This window comes from Mirounga leonina, unplaced genomic scaffold, assembly GCF_011800145.1.
Source record: "Mirounga leonina isolate KUSES-001 unplaced genomic scaffold, KU_Mleo_1.0 Mir_55, whole genome shotgun sequence".
NCBI classification, from domain to species: Eukaryota; Metazoa; Chordata; class Mammalia; order Carnivora; family Phocidae; genus Mirounga; species Mirounga leonina.
Window position 1 is genome coordinate 3434420 of NW_023270816.1, and position 6707 is coordinate 3441126.

The window sequence follows — 6707 nt, forward strand, 5'->3', positions numbered from 1 at the left end:
GCTTGATCCTAGGACCCCAAGATCATGACTGGAGCCGAAGGCAGACACTCAACGGACTGAGCCATCCAGGTGCCCCAGTGATGTTTATTTTAAAACATTGGCCACATTCAGGACTGAGCCATCCAGGTGCCCCAGTGATGTTTATTTTAAAACATTGGCCACAAGATCTCAGGGTCGTGAAATCGAGTCCCACATTGGGATTGCGCTTACCGCAGAGTCTGCTTGGAGTTTATCTATCCCTCTAACCCTCTCCCCTCCGCTCGCTCGCTCGCTCTCTAAGTCTTTAAAAATAAAAAGCCACTGCTCTTGAGTTACACTAATAACATACCTGCTGATACTACGTGGTAAGGCTGTGGGATGTTAAAGGAGAAAGTGTATTTAAGATGTTTTTAAGACTCTGTTTCATTGTCTGATTTTAAACATTAAGTATCAAAGTATGGTATGGAATGACTTTAGAATCTATACCTTTTCATATATGTGGTTGAGATGAAATGTGATTTCTGCTGAAAAGAAAATATTTTCTTGTTTTAGGTATTGTAACAATCAAGGAACCTCAGAAGTGGAGTTAATGACACTTGAAACTGAGGTACAGCTTATTTGAAAATAGCTCCTGTGTTTTTGCTTGTTTAACTGGCATACAGGTATATCTTGCCTTCATTGGTGTGTTTAAGATAACTGCACTTCTTGACTTTTGATTGGCCTCTTGTGTAGTCTCAAGTAAATAGATTCTACACAATTTTAAATACATTTACTTAGGATAGTTAAACATTGTGGTGTATATTAAAATACTAAATATTTCCTCCATTATAAAGTACTTTTTTAGATTTTTTTATTTTTTTATTTTTTTTTATTCATGAGAGACAGAGCGAGAGAGAAAGGCAGAGGGAGAAGCAGGCTCCCAAGGAGCAGGGAGCCTCATGCGGGACTCGATCCCAGGACCCTGAGATCATGACCTGAGCCGAAGGCAGACGCTTAACCATCTGAGCCACCCAGGCGCCCCATTATAAAGTACTTTTGACTTTGGTTTTTCTTAATGTATGTCCTTTTTTAACTTGCCCAATTTAAACAAAAATGGAATTTCTCTTTCCTTTGATGTTCTGTAATCTTTGTTGTACAGTAGGAAATTAATTTTTCAACTAGTGATAGAATTTTACGACTAAATTTAATACAGACCTGTTGTATGTCATTACTAATTTTGAAGTTTCTGATGCATCTGTGTTAGTTGATGAGTAACTTGGGCAGAGAGAACTTTGGATTGTGCAGAGTCAGTATTCTTCAGTTTTGGAATTGGATGCTTTTTTTGCTGGTACAACTATGATAAGAGAGGTGGTAAGTCATAATCCAGGATGAGCGAGTGGACTCTGGAGCTAATGGATTTGAATCCTGGCTTTACTGCTTAACCTGCTTCATGGCTTGGGCAAGCTCCTTTCTCCCTCTGTGGCTCAGTTGTTTCCTGGAAACTGCATTAAATGAGTTAATACATGTAAAGTGCTTACAGCAGTGCCAAGCACACAGTGACTGCTCAGTCGATGTTAGCCGTTGCTAGTATCTCAAAGTGCCAGTCCTGATGACGGACCATCTCCGTTGATCAAACTACTTCAAATATAAATTTATATTATTTGGATAGAAAAGATGGAAGCTTACTTTAAATGGATTGTGATGTCTTGAGATGTAAAAGTGAAAAGCTGCCTGTTTACTTCCTGTTAAAATGTACTACTTCTCTTTAACTGGTACAAGTGAGTGCTGAGGCATTCTTTAGATGACTCCTGGAAATGGAGAATCCCGCCGTTTGGCAAAAGCTTGAGTGTACTGCAAAAAAGGTTAATTTTAAGGGTAGTCAATTTGGATAAAATCTAAAAAGGTAAGATAGTTTTGATGTCTCTACTTTAGCATTATTCCAGGGAGATTTGTACTATGAAGATAGTAAAAAAAAAATGCCTTAACATTTTTGATATCTATTGAATACTTAACATGCCAAAAACTGACACATATTTTATATATGCCATTTTACTATCACCCTCGTGAGAAGAGGCACTTGTTTGTTTTACAGAACAAGAAATGGGTTTAGGGGTGCCTGGGTGGCTCAGTTGGTTAAGCGACTACCTTCGGCTCAGGTCATGATCCTGGAGTCCCTGGATCGAGTCCCGCATCGGGCTCCCTGCTCGGCGGGGAGTCTGCTTCTCCCTCTGACCCCCCCCCTCTCATGTGCTCTCTCTCATTCTCTCTCTCAAATAAATAAAATCTTTAAAAAAAAAAAAAAAGAAAGAAATGGGTTTAAAAGGGTTAAGTGATCACCCAAAGGTTGTTAAGTGTTGGGTGGGCACTCGAGGGTGCTGTCATCAAAGCTTCCTGGACAGTGCCTGCCTCGGAGCTGACAGCAGAAGCGTGTCTTGATTTCAAGAGCCCAGGCTTGTTGCTGTGTCCTCCTGCCGCATCCTCTGTAGTAGGAGGAAGAACTGCTGGAGCTGAGCATGACATTTTGCAAGCAGTCTGAATGGTTGTGCCAAACATGTAGGAGCTGGTAACCACCAAATGAGCCAGCAATGCGGTGACGGGGGGAAATGCAAATTATAAAACTTCTGAATATAGTTGAAGATGCTGGATAAAGTAAGAGGGTTTAGTTAAGAATAATCTTAGAAGCGGTTTGACTTTTGAAGGAAATACCAGTTTGTGGACAAGAGGGATGAGAACATTTCATGAAGGTCTGGTATGGTTGGAGGGTGGTGTACCAGTTGCCATCTCTTCACATTAGGTTCAGTGGATGCTGCTGCTGGAAAGGTTGTAAAGAGAACAAATGTAACCACGCTTGGTACAGAGGGCTCACTAGATGTTCGTGTTCTTGGCCTCTCAGCTATATTTGATGCAACTGAGCACTCTAGTTTCTAGGACGCTTCTGCAAACAATTTTGCAAAGCCACTCTTTCTCAAAATTTTCAGATATTCCTTATTTCTCATTGGTAGCAATTTGTCCTCTAGACCAGTCATTGCCCCCTCATCTGTTGATGCTTTTGTAGGAGTTTATTCATCCCCGTGGTTATAATTAACACTTCTTACAACCCTGGATAATATTACCTTTGACCTGGAGCCATCCTGGGGTAATTGTGCCAGGAAAGAATGGAGCTTACCCCTATTGTCAAGAGTGCACAGGAAACTAGCGGTGGCCAATCCACAGTGTTGAGTCATTGCTCCCTTCAGACAAACCAGGGGGTTTGCTACATGGGAGGTTGGGGGATTCTACCTTCTGGCTTAAATCTGGCCTGCACTCCTGCAACCCTGTTTGTGAAACTTAACCAAGAACGGTTGCAAGGCCCCTTCAGGAGAAACTGGCTCAGTAGCACTGATGTAGCAGTGACCCCGCACTTGCACTTGGAGATTATGGTGCATACCCACCCACTCTACCAGCCTAGGTAGCATATGATCGTAGATCTAGATGCCATTTTTAACATGATACTCTTTTGCCTATTTGTTATTCTTAGTTCCTATCTGGCCCAGACAAAGCTCTGAATATTCAAGAGCTTTTTGAGCAACTGTAATGACTCCCCTGAAGACAGGTGCTGTGTAGCCCCTCAACAGAAGCAAGCAATTATCCTCTCAATTTTTGCTCTTGGTTCTTGATAGAGCCTCCAGGTAGGAAACAGTTGAACACATTCCTTGCATCCCGAAGAATATATTCATATTCATTCATGTGTGTTAGGCACTGGGCATAGAGAATATATTAGTATTCATATTTAATGCCTGCAATGTGTTAGGAGCTGTGCATAAAGTAGTATAACAAGATGATCTTGCAAAGCTTATGTAGTCTACTACAGGAGACAGATGAAACTAGGAATTTTAATATCTGGTAAGAAGACAAGTTAGGTAGATGATGCCAAGGGGCACCAAAGGCAGGAGATAGGAAGGCTTCCTGGAAGAAGTGATGTCTAAGTGGAGTGTGCTTGCTACCCAGTAGGTTGGTTGACAAGATAAGTTGCACTGCTCATTTTTTGAATGGAGATGAAAGAATAAAGGCTGGAAGAGGTAGATGTTAACAATGAGTTTGGTTTAGATGTGTTAAACTTGATGTGCTTATGGGGAATTTTAATGGAGAGGGCATCTGCTCAGGATACAACTCGATGAGAGAGATTTCAGAGTGGTCAGCATATAGCGGTAACTGAAGCCATGGGAGTGACTGCTATTACCCAGAGTGTTGGTGCAAAGTAACAACCTTGGGGAATATATTAAGGTGCAGTCAAAGTAAGCCCACAAAGGGCACTGAGTAGCCAGAGATGTAAGGGGACACTGGGATAGAACAGAGCCTGAAGCCAAGGCACAAGTTCCATACATTCCTAGACTCTGCTATGTTTTGGGACAGGGACCACATTGCAGAAAGAAGAATCTTAGATTTGCTGCTGAATTCTTAGGGAGGACTGCTGATTCCATCACTATTCCAGACTAAGGATTTCTCCCAAAGGAAACAACTGTTACCCAAGCTGTCCTACTGTAGGGCCAATGCTTTGTCTTCTCTGGTTCATTTGGTCCATCCACATACCTCTGCAAAGTCTTTATGTATCCTAGGACCTAATGTGTTTTCAATCTACTTGAAAGCTCTTCAGAAGGATTTTCCAGGCTTGGCAGCAGTTTCCCTTGCACAACATTGTGACAAAGTTCTCTTGCCCCAGTGTTCTCAACAAGCACTGCCTGCCTAGAAACCCCTTTCCTTCCTACCGTATCCAAAAATCTTACTTTCCTCCTAGGAATTCAGTGTGGATAAATCAGGATGTTCTCAGTGGCATGTGACACAATAGCTTGTCTAATTCAAGCTGGCCTAAACAAGAAGTATTTGTCTCACATAGTTGGAAAATCAGAGGTTGAATTCAGACGCTGAACTTAGTTAGGGCTGACCTCAGAGATGCCCTCGAAGGCTGTACTCTTTCCACCTCTACTCTGCTTTCCTCAGTGTGTTGGTCTTGCCAAGGGTCATGCTGGTTCCGCTCATACTCAAAAGGTGGATGCAGCAGTTCCAGGCCTCACACCCAGACACTGTCCAAAGGAAAGAAGGATCCATCCTTCTTTCTATTTCTTAGAAGTGAGACTTTTGTTCCCAGAACCAAACCAGCAAACTTCCTTCACCCTTCTGTGGTGAAGATTGGGTCACATATCTATTCAGTAAAATGGATGTTGGGAATCAATCATTATAACTGGATCTATGGAAAGAGGTGAAAAGTATTAAGTCTAAATCCATGATATTCCAGCTATCGCCGATTACCCCACCCAGGTGTGTACTCAAACACACCTTGCCAGTATTGACAATCGATGATTGTTCAATGTTAATTATTCAAAAAAAAAATTTTTTTTTTAAGATTTTATTTATTTATTTGAGAGAGAGAATGAGAGAGAGCATGAGAGGGGGGAAGGTCAGAGGGAGAAGCAGACTCCCTGCAGAGCAGGGAGCCCGATGCGGGACTCGATCCAGGGACTCCAGGATCATGACCTGAGCTGAAGGCAGTCACTTAACCAACTGAGCCACCCAGGCGCCCTATTCAAAAAATTTTTAAGAGTTTTAAATTTTTTCTAAGATTTTATTTGAGAGAGTGCATGGGTGCACATGAGCAGGGGGAGGGGCAGAGGGAGAGAGAATTTCAAGCAGATGGCTGCGCTCTTGCAGAGCCCAACTCGGGGCTTAATCTCATAACCCTGGGATAATGACCCGTGCAGAAACCAAGAGTCAGATGCTTAACCAACTGAACCATCCAAGCACCCATAAAGATTTTATTTTTAAGTAATCTCTACCCTCAGTGTGGGGTAGAGAACTGATAACCCCGAGATTGAGTTGCATGCTCTGCCAACGGAGCCACCCCAATTCAAATATTTGAGTTTCCATATCTGTGGCTGACTCTAACCTCTGTATGGGGTCTTATGCAGCCCTTGGGGATTGTTAAAGCTTTTGGATAATATCATGAAAATTCACTAATATTTATTAATGCATTAAGCCCCTACTGTGGGTCTAACACTGCCCTGAGGGCTGGAGAGAAGACAAAGCAAGAGCTCTCTCTGGAAGACTAGAGACACTGTGGGGCGTGTCCAAGAGAAAACACCCAAACCTGAGGCTGAAGAGTGGGTTACTGTTACTGGAGGAAATGTTTCCGTCTGTGGGATTAAGACACCCCGACCTCCTCCTCATCAGCGCTGGAGCTGATCTGCCAGCATAATTGTAAGGCAAGTGGTGCCAACCCCGCAGGAAGGCACTGAAAAGGGTTTGCCCAGAGGAGAACCAAGTTAACCTCTAATGAATGGATGATACTGGCGCCCAGGCAACACGGAGAGGAGCTTTCGAAGCCACCAGAGCAGAAGCACGCAAAAGAACCGCCCGCAGGCTTGCAGCTGGCAGGATTCGCACCCACATCCTCACCACTGGGATCCGGGTCCTGGGCTGAACGTGGGGCACTACTGTCACCGCTGGGTGGTGCTCACTGGCTCGAAAAACACTAAGTGCAGAAAACCTGCCCTCGCCCCCCAAAACAAAAACGTCAAGACAAGCTACAACACTGGGGTGTTCGGATAAGGGCCTGAGGTGAGGGTGGCGTGTGTCTCGGCCCGGGCCCGCGCCCTCGCGGGCCCGCCCACCGCCTAGGCCCCCTCACGGCCCACCTCACCGCCACGCGCCCCGCCGTCGCGCCTGCGCACTGACGCCCGCGGAGGCGGAGGCGGGGCGGCCTGCGGCTCCGCCCC